General features: G+C 44.0%; 1 long non-coding RNA gene across 1 annotated transcript in view; it reads left to right on the top strand.

Moving 5' to 3' along the window:
* The first annotated feature begins 1,398 nt into the window (after positions 1-1,398).
* LOC143844707 (uncharacterized) overlaps positions 1,399-18,659 on the top strand; it is a 37,744-nt gene continuing 20,483 nt past the window's right edge. Inside the window, exon 1 of the long non-coding RNA XR_013234107.1 lies at positions 1,399-1,529. This is a non-coding gene — a long non-coding RNA (uncharacterized LOC143844707). The remainder of the gene's footprint in view (positions 1,530-18,659) is intronic.

The following is an 18,659-nucleotide window of genomic DNA, read 5'->3' as shown; positions in this document are numbered from 1 at the left end:
CTATCGCTCATCCACTGTCACCTGCCACCCCTTTGCCTTCACAGAATCAGCCTCTCCGTCAGATGGCTATCTAGCCTCTGTTTAAAAATTTCCATAGATGGAGAACCCACCACCTCCCGAGGAAGCCTGTTCCACTGAGAAACTGCTCTGTCAGGAACTTCTTCCAGATGTTGAGATGGAATTTCTTTTGAATTAATTTCATCCCATTGGTTCTGGTCCATCCCTTCGGGGCAAGAGAGAACAACTCTGCTCCATCCTCTATGTGACAGCCTTTTAAATTCTTGAAGATGGTTATCAGATTCCCTCTCAATCGTCTCCTCTCCAGGCTAAACAGATAAAGCTCCCCCAACCTTTCCCCATACGTCTTGGTCTCCAAACCCCTCACCATCTTTGTTGCCCTCCTCGTGACATGCTCCAGTTTGTCTACATCCCTCTTCAACTGTGGTGCCCAAAACTGAACACAGTACTCCAGGTGAGGCCGAACCAGAGCATCGGTCAGAACTCTGAAACCCAGACTTTGATCAGCTCATCCTGTTTCAGACTGATACTTCAGGTACCAAACTAGGTGCAGTTTGGGCCCAAACAATTGCTGGAAGAGAACAACCAATACTCTTTAAGAGTCACACGCTGCATCTGTCAGAACAGCGATATGCAATCATAGATAAGGAAGCCTTAGCCTACAGGTAGGCCATTAGAGCCCTCCAGTATTATTTAGGAAGCAACCCCTTTACATTGGTAGTGTATCATGTGCCAGAGGCAATCTGTGCTGAGATGTGCTCCGCCTGGTTGATGTTGGATTTTGAGACTAAAAGAAGAAGAAGAGTTGGTTCTTATATGCCGCTTTTCTCTACCCAAAGGAGGCTCAAAGCGGCTTACAGTCGCCTTCCCTTTCCTCTCCCCACAACAGACACCCTGTGAGGTGGGTGAGGCTGAGAGAGCCCTGATATCACTGCTCGGTCAGAACAGTTTTATCAGTGCTGTGGCAAGCCCAAGGTCACCCAGCTGGCTGCATGAGGGGAGGGCAGAATCGAACCCAGCATGCCAGATTAGAAGTCCGCACTCCTAACCACTACACCAAAGGAAGCAGAGATAGTTATCATCTCAACCACATGGATGTCGTGGTCTTTCATCCAAGTCACCCAGGTAGCAGTCACCTCTACAAGCCCATCCCCAGCTCAGATGTAGCTAAGATGGACACACTGCATACCACAGTGCATACCACAGGTTCAAGGGTAGGCCTCTCGAGCCCGCCCAGGAGGAGCACAGCAGGGAGGGGTGGGGAAGCTCTGATGGCCAGGGACAGGAAGCCTGGGGAGGAGAGGGAAGCAAGACTTAGGCACAGGAAAAGGAGATAAAAGGAGGCCCATAAATGAAGGTTGAAGAGGATTCTCACTGGATGTCAGGGTGTTCCAGCTGAGAGGAGGAAGACCAGGGTGAGTCAACCCTTTCCTCTCTATTTCTGAGACCTCCAAAGAACTCCAAGGAAAGAGGGTGTGATGGCTGAAGGTGGCAGTATCTGCAAGAGGCAGGTGGGGTGCAACAATTAGATTTTTTACTGTCTGGTATAAAAAATGAGTGTACAACTTGCAATTAAGAACTATCACAAGAGTTAAAATTGACTAGTCTTAAGACATGCTCCAGATAAGAACTTTTACATCAGTTCAGCAGTGAATCCATCAGTGATCTGAAAGTCAAGCTTACAGTTCCCATAGGAGTCATTCCTTTTAATTCCTGACCATGCACAGTGACCGTATGGCTTACAGGGAGTGGGGAGTTGTATCACTCATCACTAAAGACATTACCCAACAGGTACAAAATAAGTAGGGAAATGCTTAGCCAAACCAACATTATTCCAGTTAAAAAGATGAGAAAACAAAGGTGGAAACAGTTCACTTCAACATTTATATGGGAACAGCTTCCCTTTTTATGTAAACATCAGCCTCTGATTCATAGCACCACTCCTTTGGGCTTGAAGTATTGTTATAAAATGTTCTCCATAAAAATATCACATGAGTATGTTACCTGAAATTAGACAGTGTCAGCGGACTGCATCTTTATTTAGTCACACAATTTAAACATAGTGATGTTTCTTCCTTTGGAGAAAAGCAGTGACAAAATGCACTAAGTAAGTTTCTGTACAGGAATGAGTATGTGTACATTTATTGACTGGGTTATACCAGAAATGAATATGCTCTTTATTGCAATGCTATAATTTGCCTCATACTGTCAAGGACAAACTAATAGTTTTTGTGGGTGAGGGACGGGATTACTAAATTGGACCTACAGGCATTTTCTTTAGCACTGAAAAGCAAAACTAGAGGTTTTTGATATGTGTGCAGTTCAGGTTCTGGTCACCCTCAAAAATGATAATGCAGAGCAGAAACAAGTACAGGAGAGGGCAACAAAGCGGTTGAAGCTCCTTTCTTTTGAGAAAGGCTGAGGAGTTTGAACTTTTTAGTTTAGAAAAGAGATGACTGAGGAACATCGTAGAGGTTTACAAAACTATGCCTGAGATAGAGTGTACTGGAGAACTTTCCTCCCACTTTTCTCCTAAAATACTAGAGCTTGAAGTTAACAGGCATTAAATTCAGGACAGACATTTGAAAATACATTTTTTCACAGAGAGGGATTAAAATGTGGTGTTCACTGCCAGAGGATACAGTGATGGCCATAGGCATAGGCAGCTTTAAAAGGGCATTAGATAGACTCATGGAAGATAAGTCTGTCAATGGCTACTCACCATGGTCACTGAGAGGAACTTTCGTATTCAGAAACATTAAGCCTCTGAATCCCAGAGCCAGGAAGCAACGCCAGGGGAAGAGGTGCATACTGTTGGCCCTCCAGAAGAATTGGTTGACTACTAAGTGAGACAGGATGCTGTACTGGATGGAACACTGGTGTGATTAAGCAGGGTTGTTCTCATGAATGAACAAGAACCATATAAAAAAATTAAGTCTTACTGCTTGATGTTTGTCAGACTGAACAACATTAATGACTGCTAGTACATTTGGATCTGTAGCTGTACATTTACATTCTCACCCCCATCTGAATCATGGCTTTCCACACATACCACGGTGTCATTTAATTACATGACCTAGCCATCCATGACCTTGGGGAAAACTCAGTTTCAGCTACTGCACGAGGGTAAAACTTGCCCCATCACTACAGATAACTGTGCAATTGTTCATGGAGTTGATTGGCCAAGAGACAAGGATATCAGAAGCTACTGTCAAATGGCATGTTTGCCTGTCAACATGTTATCCATGAATTCCTCCACATCAGTGGAGGAGGGCAGTAATTGCAAAATGGATCTAGGGTTCTTAAGAGACCATACACTGAACATGACTCAGCAGTATGACTTGGTGTCTAAAAGGCAATGGGATTTGGGGCTGTATCAAAAGAAGTACAATTGTTGAACAATGTGTTGTAACTTAAGGATGAGTCTGTAAAGGGAAAATCATGAACTTCCCCCTACCTTTCCCCTTCTGTACCTGACATTCTATCCCTGTGTTTTTCTTTACTTTCTTTTAGTATAAAAATAAAACAAATATTTTTTTTAAAAAAAGAAGTACAATTGTTAGGAAAGCTAACTGCTACCTTCCTAAGCCTTGCTTCTCTTTAACCATACTATGCCATTCATGCCTACTTATTACACTGGTAACCCTCCTCCTTCCCCATGTTTCCCCTATGCTTAATCATGTCATAAATGTAATGTTAGATTTAGAAAGGGGGGGTTGTTTTAAATGCATGTTATTTTCTTTTAAGTTTCATGACATACATACATACATACATACATACATACATACATACATACATACATACATACATACATACATACATACATACATACATACATACATACTCATTCTTGGATGCTTTAGGATGCTCTGGGCTGATCCTGCGTTGAGCAGGGGGTTGGACTAGATGGCCTGTATGGCCCCTTCCAACTCTATGATTCTATGATTTACTAATAGCCATGTTATGACCAACCTAAGTTGATCATGAACTCTGCATCCCTGCACTAGCTAGGAAGCATGTACACATTGTCAATCAATCCTGACTTTCCTCCCCATCCCAACCATTGTAGTGCTAAAGTGGTAACCAGCAGACTCCTTCGAAATGCTTTGTTCCTCCCAAAATCCCCCTTCCTGTCCCCATCATCATGCCAGCCTGCCAAGAGTTTTATTACTCTCATCTACTAGATATTAAAATTTCAGCCTAGGTGTAGAACCTTCCTGAAGGTTCCAGTTCTTCCCAAAATAACCCTCTTTGTTCACTATGATTTTTGCCATCCTAGAGTGATGAAATATTTTGCCATACCAATCAAAGAACAATCACACCTTTTGTCCAAAGCCCACCTCAGCCTATGTGACTTTTCACAACATACCTGGCTAGGAAAGGGTATAAATCCCTTTACCTGGGCATCCCAAAGAGCCTCTCTGTTGACCAGCTTCCCTAGTATGGATCCTGCCAGAGGCCCAACATGAACACTACTGCTCTGCTCCTTTTTTCTGTGCTCCCCACGTCCAGATTGCCACATACTGTTCCTTGAAACTTAGCTATTTCCTACCTTATTTCTCTCTGCATACATGTATGAGTGTAATTGCATACCATCTATGATTTGTCTTTAATAAAACTACATTCTTTATTTTTAATATTTCTTGTATGCCTTGGGTTCCTAGAAGAGTGCCATCACCTGATAAACTTTGGTGAAAGATCCCAAATCCCTCAGCCTTTCCTCATAGGGCTTGGTCCCCAGACTCTCCTCTGAACCCTCTCAACTTTGTTCATGTCCTTTCTGAAGTGAGGTCTCCAGAACTGCACACAATATTCCAAGTGTGTTATGACCAATGCAGTAGCTACAGGATGTATATTTAGAGCACACCCTGGGATTGGTATTGAGTTTTGCCAGACATATATTTTTACTTTTAAACAACTGCATTAACAACAGTTAAAAGTGATGTATTCAAAACGAAAATTTCCAGGATAAAATTTCCTAAAGCTGTAGATATTTTAACAACCTTTGATGGGGCTGCATCATCTTCCACTCCCACCCTCCTTTGATCATTTATTTCCGGGTATTCTCATCCAAGCCTTGGTAAGGTAAAGGTAAAGGTATCCCCTGTGCAAGCACCGAGTCATGTCTGACCCTTGGGGTGACGCCCTCTAGCGTTTTCATGGCAGACTCAATACGGGGTGGTTTGCCAGTGCCTTCCCCAGTCATGACCGTTTACCCCCCAGCAGCAAGCTGGGTACTCATTTTACCGACCTCGGAAGGATGGAAGGCTGAGTCAACCTTGAGCCGGCTGCTGGGATCGAACTCCCAACCTCATGGGCAAAGCTTTCAGGTGGCTGCCTTACCACTCTGCGCCACAAGAGGCTCTAGCCTTGGTACAAAACAAGCCTTGGTACAAAACACAATCATGACCCTTGCAATCTACACAACACACACTTGATCTTGGTTAGAAGGTTGACAAGTGATTATACTTGCACATTAGAACATGATTGTCATTTATACTATCAGCACAGTACAATACTGCGAGTCCATGGACAACAGGAAGACAATCCTGTCTCCAGAATATTTTGGTTATACTTATTGATTTACAAGAAGATGAACAAAGTCTGGTATTATGTTTCTCTTTTCACATCAGCCTAAAAATCTCATTGCTCAGGATTTGGTTATTCTGAAGATAACACTGCAGTAGAAAAGAATACATCCTGAGGAAAGGGTGCAGCTCTCTTCATCTGACCACTGTCCAAAAGTCACAGAGTATAATGTCAATCATACAGGGACTGTTCTAGGAAAGTGAGGGACTAGAGGGCAAGAAACAGAGAAAGCAACATGCTTGTTTGCTCCACCACCGTAAACAACATAAGGCACCACAATGGTAATAATGTTAATCAGTTATAGAAGTATGTGTGTGCGGGGAGTATTCTGAAACAATTAAGGCCAGTTTAACAGGATTCATTCATTCATAAATATAGAAGGCAGAAATCCTATGGTTGGTCACAGCTTCTATCAGTGGAGGGAATGCCCTGAAGTGGGACTTTCTATTAGGGGAACTATTAATTTCTGGCCTCCTGGCCTCCATACTTCAAAGGGGGAGAGAAAGGTGGTTCATATTCATACCCATTTTTTTAAGGCTGATTCCTTTGAAAACCTGGAGCCAAAGATAGCAACCCTATACCTACTGTATGGCAGCCCAATAAAAGCATTGTGGAAACAAGGTCATTCATTGATCCTATGTAAAAACTTAGTTAACATAGTCTATGCTGAGAACATTATTCTGAATATTCATTATTGCCACGTTAAACAACCAGAGGGAGAGTTGGGAGCTGGTGGGGGAGCTGGTGGGGGAGGGGGCATGTGATACAAGCAACATCATGAATATCGCAACATGATTAATGGGCAGCTCTAGGAATTTCCAGAAGCTCTATGGCAAAACCATTGAGATTCCAGCAATCCTAGAAGTAACTATTGTGTCTTCTGGGTTGTATCCCATAGTGATTTATAGAGACAGTGCCTAGTGCTTTTTTTTTTTTTTTAATTTCCCAACACTCTAAACTGTGACAGGCAATAGGAACAATTAATAGGAGGTTTCCTGCATAGCAGGAAGCTTGGCAAACCTATTGTTCGGATATCTCTGCATTGTTGTTGTTGTTATGTGCGAAGTCGTGTCCGACCCATCGCTGCATAATAGTATTTAAATGCCCGATGGACATGACATTCTAGAGCAAATCTCAATCCCAGAGTTAGGCTTGTAACTTGGTAGATTCCTAGCTGACAATGCAGCTTGAGTGCCAGTGTCTTGAGGTTTGGATCCCAAAATACATGGGTAGGGAATTGGGAACTAAGGGGTAGCATAGAAAGCAGAAAGTGGGACCTGGTAGATTAGATTAGAATACTGCCTGTGCAGCTTGATCCATATTGTGGGAAAGAATGAATTACAGAATCTCTTGACCTGACCCTCATCTTAATAATTCTGTTCCTTTGTAGATGCTGAGAGAGTAATTTAAATCCTAAAATTCTGGCCAAGTCTGCAACCCCTAAGCCAAGATCAAAATATCAGGTTCAGAGAGGCTGAGAATTCTCAAGTGATGAAAGAGAAATATTTACTGGACTGTGGCTAAGAGACTTATCCCATACTAGAGCATTTCTAATAACCCTCCTCTAAAATAGCACCTCATGGCACAAATAGGCAAGAAAGGATTTAGATGAGCTGTTGTCATAAAATAATCGGTGTGCTCTTGCTCTCTGTGAAGGACAGAAGCAAGGATTGGCATTTATTTGTCAAACTCCATTGTCTCCTCAACTGAGTTTAACAGTGAAGCTTTCTTGCTTAGGCAGCACAATGTATTATAATGCACTAAGAAGTAGGGAAGAAAAATAGGTCATTTTCTGCATATAATTTTGACTCTAAGGTAAGAGAACGAATAATATCTCAGTAGCATTTAACTTGCCCACGGTTATTTTTTTAATAGTTATTATTATTGGAGACACACATGGAGGATCTATGAGGAAAGCATTCTAACTGTAGAACAGATTTTACAATTCCTCCTGTTTTGAAAAAACATTCCACGCAAATTAGCTGTTTGTGCCTCTATCACTATGAAACCTCCTTCGAGCTTTCACTAAGCAAGAATTGCCATATGCCCCTAAGGCAGCTATGCTGGTTTTGTCTTTTCAAATTATGCATTGAGAACTTACATTGACCCGCCCATGTTTTATGCAGCAGAGATTGAAAAGAGCAGAAATAACAGATTAAAGTGTGCCATATTAAAATGAGTATTTTTTAAAAGTCACACAAAGAAGACTGAAACTGAGTGCACTGACAGGCAGTGGACAGCTTTATAATCTTTTTTTTTCAGCCTAGAAAACAGGCCTGACTGTTCCTGGAAAGAAAACAGCACAGTGACAGGGAAAATGTTGGGAAACATCCTCTGGTTTCCACTTGTTGGAATGGTGAACGGATCTCTGCTACCATTTGTCGGAATCGCTGCTACCAGTCTTGTTGAACCCCTTGCCACTTATTGTGGTGGAGGAACAAAACAGAAAAAGAGAACTAAAAAGGGACTTTGCCCCACTGCATAAGATGCCACCTCTAGCATGCCTTGAGAGAGTGCAGTTTTAAGCCTTTACCTTAACTCCTGAAGGAGGCTTCAATGAGACACTGAAACATGATTAGGCTTTAAAAGTAAAAGTAAAATAAAGTTTACTTGCTCATATTTACATAAACATATATAATGCTCACTGATCAGACCTCTTGTCAGATCAGAGCCACAGAAACCTAGCAAGTTACAAGCAAGTTAGATTAGCAAGTTAATCTGCGGAGCAGATTAAATAAAGGAGTAAGGGCTGTTGGGGAGGAGTTAGGACGGGACCTGTCCGGGATAAAAACTCAGAGAGGGCTACGCAGAAGCAGGTTCTGTTTGGGCCCCTCCGAGTGCCACTCAGGGGCCAAGTGGCCAATTGGGAGGTGTGCGTAGCGCGCCTCCCTATTGGCCACTTGGCCCGCCCCAGACTCCCTGCCCACACTCCATCCCCACATGGTTCGCAGCCGGGAAAGGAACAGGGCGGCCACCCTGCTCCTTTCCCACCCACAGACCATCGCCCTTCCCTCCACGTTACGACTCCCCCCAGGCCTGCTGCCGCGGCCACAACAAGGCCCTCCTGCGACCTTCCCACCCCCACCACGACGGTCCGCCACCGCCTGCCGCCGCCAGCCCCCTTCCCAGCCCGACCCCAAGCCCCAGCGCCCGACTTCCCACTGACTGCTTTCACATATGTCTCCAGCCTTCGCCACCACCGGCAAGGCCATGCCCAACTGGCCCAATGATGCGGCTGCGAAGAGACACGCCGCCGCCGAGTGCCTCCGCCCTCAGGTCCGAGCCTGTCCCGCCGCGCCCACAACCGCACCGTGCTACATGGCCGCCTGCCGACCACGCCCGACCCCCAAGACGGCCGAACTCCGCCATCCCCGCTCCCACCGTGCCCTCAGGAGCCGCGAGGTAAGACCCAGCCTCAACCCCAGAACAGCAACCGTCTCTGCATAGCTTCCGAGTGCTGTGCGGCCTCCTGTGCTGCAGCTGGCAAGGGTTGGTGTCACTTTAAGGTATATAGATCTCCTCTCTCTTTCTCTAACATGTCGAATCGTCTCTTTCCTTTCTGAAAAAAAAACAATTCTATCAATGTGTGCTTGAAAACAAACCCTGTTCTCCTGTGCTTCTCAGATCTTCTGCTTCCAGTTTAAAGAGTCGGTTTTGATTTGTCCGGGGCCAGAATGGGGTGTGCTTGGGGGGGGGGGGGAAGCTGTCTAGTGCCCATTTTATTACAGTATAAAATGGGCTTTTAGTCTAGTAATAACATAAAAGAGGCAGCCTTAAATTTTATAAAGGGATTTGTATCTGCCAGTAAAAAACGAATACAATACTCTACAGCAGTGGTCCCCAACCTTTTTATCACTGGAGACCACTCAACGCCGGGGACCACTCACAGGGGACCACTCAATGCCTTTTACTGAGGCCTGGTGGGGGGGAGGTAGTTTACTCCTCTACTCTCAACCACTGCCCTAACGCTCTCTGATCGCTATGGTAATGTTTAAACATCCCTTCAAAATAAGATACAGACACGCCACAACAATGAACATAAGGAACATTTTATTTTCATGGAAATTTTAACTCATGACAATGACAAATCAATGGGAACCCTGAGCTTGTTTCTCTGCAACGAGATAGTCCCATCTGGGAGTGATGGGAGACAATGATACGTGAAGTGTGTTGTAAAGGACCGGGGGGGGGGATAAAGTAAAGGGCCGGGGGGGAGAAGGTGTCCTTCGGGGCCCACCTCCAATTAGTCGAAGAACCACATGTGGTCCACCGCCCACAGGTTGGGGATCGCTACTCTACAGTTCTGTTGGACTACCATATGACCTGAAATAATCTAGTGTGAATAGCGTCACATGCATTCAGTGCTAAATGTTGTTTTGGATTCACCCCCCCACCCCCACCCCAACCCTTTCCTTCAAAGCAGCAGTAGCCAGCTTGAATTTGGAAGCAAGCCAGCTGCAATGTCCCAAGCTTTTAAATTTTTCACAGATAGATATATTAGCATCTCAGTTTAGCTCAGCAATCATACCACCCTAGGAACTGCAATTATAATTGAAAAAATCCTTTTTGTAGCTTAGGTGAAAGAAATAATACATGTGCTTAGCATTTTACACCTTTGGAAAAATGTTTAATTATTAGTTAACCAGGGTTGCAATTCCCTGTAATTGTTATTCATCAATGTCTTCTGTGCAGACACACACTGGGACTGCACTTACACAGGCTGGCTGCAGAAAACATTTTCCTAGTTTAAAAGCTCCAAAGAGGGACGTCCCACCTAGCATGCATGCACCTGTTTCCTGCCGATAGTATCACATCTTCCCTCAGTTCCCACTAAGCTGCCACAGAACTCTCATGGAGCAGAGGTCATGGAACCAGTGACTGGCTAGACTTTAACTCTTCCTCTTCAATTGAAGCTTTCTTCCTACCCACCCACCCCCGGCTGCTTTGAGCCCAGTTTTTTTTTTTTTTTTTTTGGGGGGGGGGGACTCTAGCATAATATGTGTATCTGTCAATCTTCCTTAGACAGTACCACAACCCTGATTCATATAAGCCTCCAGGCCAGGCTGAATTCTGGAGATTTTTGGTGACAGTATTACTTGGGCATGAGATCACTGTGGGTGGGCAGGTAGTTGTGAGTTCCTGCATTGTGCAGGACACTGGACTAGATGACCCTGGAGGTACCTTCCTACTCTATGTTTCTATGATTCTAATCCTTTTCCACAGAAGTATTTTTATGGCTAAGTCTGCCTGGGGTTCTAATCAGCTTGTCTCTTGTTCTTCAGTTTTAACAAAACAGGCACATAAATGTTTTTAGGACTAAAAGATGCCTTACTATACACTGAAGAAGTCTTCAGCTCATAGAATGGCCGCTTTAGAGATGACTTTGCATGGGGGTGGAGAAAAGAAACTAAACTAAAAAATGTGGTTGTATTTTATCAAAAGGTCGAATGCAAAGGAATCTCACTGCCTGTCAAAGAAATCTCACCAGCATCATTTTTTGCATGAATCTTTCACAGTTGACAGCACCCCAGGTGTACATTCGGTCATTCATGCAATGCTGAAAATGCTGCAGCTGTGTTTTTCATTTCAGCTTGGATAGCCTTTCCTACCATAAGCAGCTGCATTTGAATGGGGTCTGTCTGTGGTCAGCAAGCAATGCTGACACTCCCTAACATCTACATGGAGTCAAAGCAGTGAGAGGAATTATTAGCTGGAGAAATTTAACTTCAGATTGCAAAATTGTTCTCTCTGCCATATACCCCGCAAGCCACTCTGAATTGGCCAGTTATCAAAAATGATGCAAATACATTCCATAAGCAGTTATTTAATACGGACTCTGAAACTGAGCTTACATTTGTCTTTTACCAAGACTTGAAATGACCTGTCTTCTCTTTTCTTTATGCGGCATGACTTCTTAAACTTTTATGTGCAATGATGATGATGAAGCTTAGTGACTTCGATTTAAACATGAGTTTTTTCCTCTGCATTTTGGAGAGTATTTTTGCTTTGCATCATTTTTAAGACCCAATTTAAAAAACAGGTGAGAAAAGGACCCTTCATTTGCCTCTTTCCCTTTTCATGGCATCTTCACAAGACAGAAAACAAGGTTCCTGCAGATGTTTAGCAAAATCCATAGGCCATCCTATGGTTCTTCCATAGCCAAAATATCTATTTATTCTGGAATTATCTGGAATTATTCTGGAATTTTTTCTGTTCAATTTTGTGGAATTTTTTAAATGACAGTTGCAGCCTGAGGCTTTCCAGTGTGAATGGTCAAAGGACTCTTGAGATTTCTCAAGGCTACTGTCCCTTTAATATCCCCCCTTTTTTCTGTTCCAGTCTTGTGATTGATTTCTTTTCTCTCTAGGTGAGCTAGTTTTCTTGAACATTTATGAAAACAATCAGTTCTTGCTCCTTTGAGAAAGTTTATAGTACTGGGGTTGTTGTTTTATTCTGCATGAGGCCAAAGCCACTGTTCATTATATTTGTGTTATTTTATGACCATACTATTATAGCATGACTGCAAAACAAGAAGAATCGGGAGGTGGTTGGTTGCCAAATGAGACACAGCATGTAAACCTCCCTGATAACTAATTAACCATGACATCAGATTCACGTGTACCTCCTAAACACCATCCAGACTCTGCCCTTGCCTGGGGTCAAGTTACTTCATTTAAGTAGGCAGGAGAACTGGATGGGACAAGGGAGGTGTTCACATTCCCAGCAATGGCTGCACACTGTGCGTTGAAGTCTATGCACCTACACTGTTCCTTCTGAGTACTATAGTCACGCGAAGATGGAACTTCATAGCATCCCCCCCCCCCCCGGAATTTCCAAATTAAAAAAAAATTACTAATTTATGAAAAATTGAAGGAAATCACCTGCAGAGGAGTTTGCAAACAACTTGGATCTCGAACATTCTAGCTGTGGCAAAAACCTCACTTCTACAAATTGTGGCTGGCAGAAGAAAATGTTAGAGATGGAAAGTACATTACTGAATCACTTATGTGTGGTGCAGGCCTAGTGTGTGTGTGTATTGCTAAAGTGAACTGCTGAACATGCTGTTATCTCAATGCAAGTAGAAAGTACAAAGAACAATAGCTGCTTGTACGCTTACATGCAAGAAGCTTCTGGGTTTGAGTACAGGCCTGAAGGCCAAAAGAGATACATGGATACATGTTATGTGCAAGTGACGTGAATAAAAGATGCTGTTCTTCGGGGGGAGCTCGGCTGAAAGTCGGCAGACTTCCCTTACACTCAGATACCTGCGTGTGTGTCTGAATCTCTCATCCCAACACTTATGAACTAGCATTTTCTTAGTTTCAGGGAACAAATTTTGCTGTGCAAAATAAGAATTTTCCAGAATGTGCAACAGGAGAGGAACAAAACCAGAAAACAATGAGTGTTACCTGGACTGATTCTGCACTTACTTTGTTTATTCCATTGTGGATCCTGCTGAATTCAGATCGATTTGAACTTGGGTCTTTCTCTATCCCCCCATTGAAACAGAAAAGCTCATCCCCTGAAAATCTTGTTGGTCTCTAAGGGGCTACTGGACTCAAACCTAGCGGTACGACACAGACGGCCTTCCCCAGCAGTTCCAGATAATCAAGGGTGGCCTCAAAGTGCCTGTGGGAAGAGGGAGGCTGGAAAGGGACACATCTGCAAACTCCCTCCATTGGTGGGGCTTTGGGTCCAGCCTAAGAGGTGGTTGCCCTTGTTAGCAGAGTAAATAACACAGCGAGGTTGCACAACCTGATTAAAGAGTAGATAAAAGGTTTATTCAGGAATCAGTATATATGATACTGCAGAGGAGAGAAAGAGGTAGGAGCTGACTACATGTCTAACTGAGAGAGAGTGAGAGAGAGAATATGTGGCTTGCGAGAAGAAGCACTGAAACGGCCTCTGAGAGTAGCAAATTGGAGACAGACAAGGAATGACACTTAGCAGGAGAATGTTAACCTTACTATCCTCTCTAACAGCCCTCTTGCTGCCCCCTGCAGGGTCTTCTTTATACACCAGACATTGCCTCTTCCAACAGCCCAAATGCACCTTCAAAAAGGAGCCATGGACGCCTTCTCTGTTTCAGCACTCAGGAATATTCTGTTTTCTTGCATCCAGTTGGCTGGCATGCATAGAACCCAGGATTTCACAGGGCGCTTCATGCTCACAATTTAAATGTAATTTCCACACAGTTCAAATCAGTCTGAAAATGTTCTAAACTCACAGCGAACGAAGAAAATATTCAGTTAAGACAATTTAAACGTGCTAACACATTTTAAAGTCTCTTTCTTGTCAAAAAGTACTTTGGTAGGGGAAATAGTCTTCCAGCTCTTCCAGGAAAGACAAAAGAAAAGAAGTCTTCACCACGTCATTAAAAAGGTGCTGCCACAGAAACCAGCACAGCATTTTACTGGCCCTGCCTTTCTGATCTAAGATGATGAGGAAACACAGAGAGTCTTCAAGCAGATGGACTGTGAAGGGATTCCCAATTTAAAAACCTCTTTTGAACTGACCCTGGAAAATGATGCTGACATAAAACAGGCTATATATAGTATAGACACGCCTCCTGGTACCATACAATAAATGGGAGGTTGTGTGCTGAATTAGCTGAGGTCACTGGGTAGTCTCCAAAGGCAGACCCATACACTAAATGCTACAGCAGTCAAGCCTGGGAGGTACAGGCACATGGATCAATGTAGTAAAGTGAGAGTGACCTAGATGGCACCTTACAGTTCTAAAATCCTGGCTGCGGTCAGAGCCTTTCAGACAAGACCAAAGTTGTGCAAAATCCTCTGCCCAAAATTTGAAACTAATATCCCTCAATTGTTGTTAGTTGTGAAGTCATGTCTGACCCATTGCAACCCCATGGACAATGATTCTCCAGGCCTTCCTGTCCTCTACCATTCCCTGAGTCAATTTAAGCTTGCAGATATCACTCAATAACATTTTATTTTTAAAAGCATTTTCTGAAAACGATTCCTTACAAGATGGAGGAGGAGCAGGGTTTTCGGGTCTGAGTCCAGGCACCCTATCCCTGCTACATACCAAGCAGCACTATGGTTCAAGATACCGAGATTCCCCTTTCCCTCCCCTTCCCAGCATCCATGTATCAGATTGCTGGACATAGTTTGTCCACCCATCCCCTCCCATTCCACACAGCAGCCTGCTCCATGCAACAATGGCCAGTTTGCACATCAAATCCTGTATTCAGATACCGGATTGCTGCTTTTGGGACTGGGAATTAACACACACAAGTATCTTTAAAGAGTGCATGCAAGGTATCCAGAGTGATTTCACACCCACAGCAGGATCAGTCACTGCACCTGATATTAATATAGGTGTCATTGATCAAAATGTTCCATGGAAATTCTCTGTCCTGCAGGAAACCCTGAAGAAACATATACAAGGGCTGCATGAACTATTTTTTTCAGCAGCTTGCAAACTTCCTGTTGGAGACCCCAGTCTATACAATGGAAATTGGAAAACTATACCATGAGCTTCTATCACCCTTGCCCCAAATATAACCCCACTAAGAAAGTATATTTTGTCTCTTTTTTCAAACTATGAATTTCTTATGTAAGAAGCTGTGGAAGTCCAAGGTCAGGTGATATAAGCAGGTGTAGCTGCCAATTGTTAATTTGCGGCAGCTTATCACAATTTGTGTAGGCTACTTGGTTTAAAAGCTGAGTGCAGTAGTTAATAAAATAAAATGAAACATGTTTAAAACAATAAAAGAACAATAAAAGAACTTAACTAAGGGGTTACTTGCAGTGCACATCACTGCCGCGTCTGCCTCCTTCAGTCATTTGCCCACTTCTTCAAATTCCATATAACAATAACTTGTGGCACTTGCAGGCCTTCCATTAGAAAAAAAAAATCTAAGATTGGCCAGGGAAGCCCACTGTAACAAGAAGAGATTTTTCAGTTATATGAGGAGCAAACGTAACGTAAAGGAGGCAATAGGCCCACTGTTGGGTACGAATGGACAAACTCTAACAGAGGATGCAGAGAAAGCAGAAAGGCTCAGCGCCTATTTTACATCTGTTTTTTTCCCACAGGTCAAAGGGTTTAGGCACATCTAGAGATGGCAGTAGCCAAGAGATAGTGTCTGGGTGGCGGGTCGACATGGACAGAGAGGTTGTGGAGAGGCATTTAGCTGCACTGGATGAGTTCAAATTCCCTGGGCCGGATGAAATGCACCCGAGAGTGCTCAAAGAACTTTCCAAAGAACTTGCAGAACCCTTGTCCATCATCTTCGGGACCTCTTTAAGAACTGGAGATGTCCCGGAAGACTGGAAGAGAGCAAAGGTTATTCCGATCTTCAAAAAAGGGAGAAAGGATGACCCGGGAAACTATAGACCAGTGAGTCTGACCTCTGTTGTGGGGAAGATAATGGAGCAAATATTAAAGGGAGCGATCTGCAAACATCTGGAGGACAATTTGGTGATCCAAGGAAGTGAGCATCGATTTGTCTCCAACAGGTCCTGTCAGACCAACCTGGTTTCCTTTTTTGACCAAGTGACAGGTTGGCTGGATCATGGAAATTCGGTTGATGTCGTTTACTTGGATTTTAGTAAAGCTTTTGATAAGGTTCCCCATGATGTTCTGCTGGATAAATTGAAGGACTGCAATCTGGATTTTCAGATAGTTAGGTGGATAGGAAATTGGTTAGAGAACCGCACTCAAAGAGTTGTTGTCAATGGTGTTTCATCAGACTGGAGGGAGGTGAGTAGTGGTGTACCTCAGGGCTCGGTTCTCGATCTGGTACTTTTTAACATATTTATTAATGATCTAGATGAGGGGGAGGAAGGACTACTCATCAAGTTTGCAGACGACACCAAATTGGGAGGACTGGCAAATACTCCAGAAGATAGAGAGAGTTCAACGAGATCTGAACACAATGAAAAATGGGCAAATGAGAACAAGATGCAATTTAATAAAGATGTAAAGTGCTGCATCTGGGTCAGAAAAATGAAAAGCATGCCTACTGGATGGGGGATACGCCTCTAGGTAACACAGTGTGTGAACGAGACCTTGGGGTACTTGTGGATTGTAAGCTAAACATGAGCAGGCAGTGTGATGCAGCGGTAAAAAAGGCAAATGCCATTTTGGGCTGTATCAACAGGGGCATCACATTAAAATCACAAGATGTCATAGTCCCATTGTATACGGTAGCGATCCCCAACCTGTGGGCCATGGACCACATGTGGTCCTTCAACTAATTGGAGGTGGGCCCCGTAGGATGCCTCCTCCCCCCCTCGGCCCTTTACAACACACTTCGGGTGTCATTGTCTCCCATCACTCCCAGATGGAACTATCTCGTTGCAGAGAAACAAGCTCAGGGTTCCCATTGATTGTCACTGTCATGAGTTAAAATTTCCATGAAAATAAAATGTTCCTTATATTCATTGTTGTGGCATGTCTGTATCTTATTTTGAAAGGCTGTTTAAACATTACCATAGCGATCAGAGAGCATTAGGGCAGTGGTTGAGAGTAGAGGGGTAAACTACCCCCCCTTCACCGGGCCTCAGTAAAAGGCGTTGAGTGGTCCCCGGTGAGTTGTCCCTGGCATTGAGTGGTCCCCGGTGATAAAAAGGTTGGGGACCACTGGTATACGGCACTGGTCAGACCATACCTGGAGTACTGTGTGCAGTTCTGGAGGCCTCACTTCAAGAAGGACGTAGATAAAATTGAAAGGGTACAGAGGAGAGCAACGAGGATGATCTGGGGCCAAGGGACCAAGCCCTATGAAGATAGGTTGAGGGACTTGGGAATGTTCAGCCTGGAGAAAAAGAGGTTGAGAGGGGACATGATAGCCCTCTTTAAGTATTTGAAAGGTTGTCACTTGGAGAAGGGCAGGATGCTGTTCCCATTGGCTGCAGAGGAGAGGACACGCAGTAATGGGTTTAAACTACAAGTACAACGATATAGGCTAGATATCAGGAAAATATTTTTCACAGTCAGAGTAGTTCAGCAGTGGAATAGGCTGCCTAAGGAGGTGGTGAGCTCCCCCTCACTGGCAGTCTTCAAGCAAAGGTTGGATACACACTTTTCTTGGATGCTTTAGGACAGTGGTCCCCAACCTTTTTATCACCGGGGACCACTCAATACCAGGGACCACTCACCAGGGACCACTCAATGCCGGGGACAACTCACCGGGGACCACTCAATGCCTTTTACTGAGGCCCGGTGGGGGGGGGTAGTTTACTCCTCTACTCTCAACCACTGCCCTAGCACTCTCTGACTGCTATGGTAATGTTTAAACATCCCTTCAAAATAAGATACAGACACGCCACAACAATGAAGTGTGTTGTAAAGGGCTGGGGGGGGTGAAGTAAAGGGCTGGGGGGGGAGAAGGCGTCCTTCAGGGCCCACTTCCAATTAGTCGAAGGACCACATGTGGTCCGCAGCCCACAGGTTGGGGATCGCTACTTTAGGATGCTTAGGGCTGATCCTGCGTTGAGCAGGGGGTTGGACTAGATAGCCTGTATGGCCCCTTCCAACTCTATGACTCTATGATTCTATCTCTGACATGTAAAAACACAATTTGCCCACCAGTTGTGCAAGATCAGAGATACCAAATTTCTGTTGAAGCCATGGACACCTGGGCAAAAGCTATGCTGATAACCAAACATTTAAGGCTTGCCTGATTATGGCAAAAGTGAGAAAAAGATTTTAGGCCCTGAGCAGGTTGGATTCTGTCAAGAAAAATCCTCCCTTGATCATTGCACCATCCTTGCCCACCTTGTCAACAAATATAGTAAGAAAGAGGGTCCAAAGCTCTTTGCAGCTTTTCTGGACCTTAAGGGGGCCTTTGATTCTACCCCTAGAGATCGTCTCTGGGATAAGCTGTTAAACATGGAGATAGATAAAAGGCTCCTATATCTTATAAGGAAACTCTGTTCTTCTACCTGTTGCCAAGTCAAACTCACCCCCCTTGGCAGTCTTACTCCTAAAATACCAATCAACAAAAGGATAAAACAGGGGTGAATTTTGGCTCCCCTCCTATTTAACCTTTTTATGAATGACCTTGCTCTGTCCCTATCCCC

Source organism: Paroedura picta, chromosome 1 (genome assembly GCF_049243985.1).
Source record: "Paroedura picta isolate Pp20150507F chromosome 1, Ppicta_v3.0, whole genome shotgun sequence".
NCBI classification, from domain to species: Eukaryota; Metazoa; Chordata; class Lepidosauria; order Squamata; family Gekkonidae; genus Paroedura; species Paroedura picta.
Note: the sequence above shows the minus strand (reverse complement) of the source record. Positions and strands in the feature narration are given on the sequence as shown.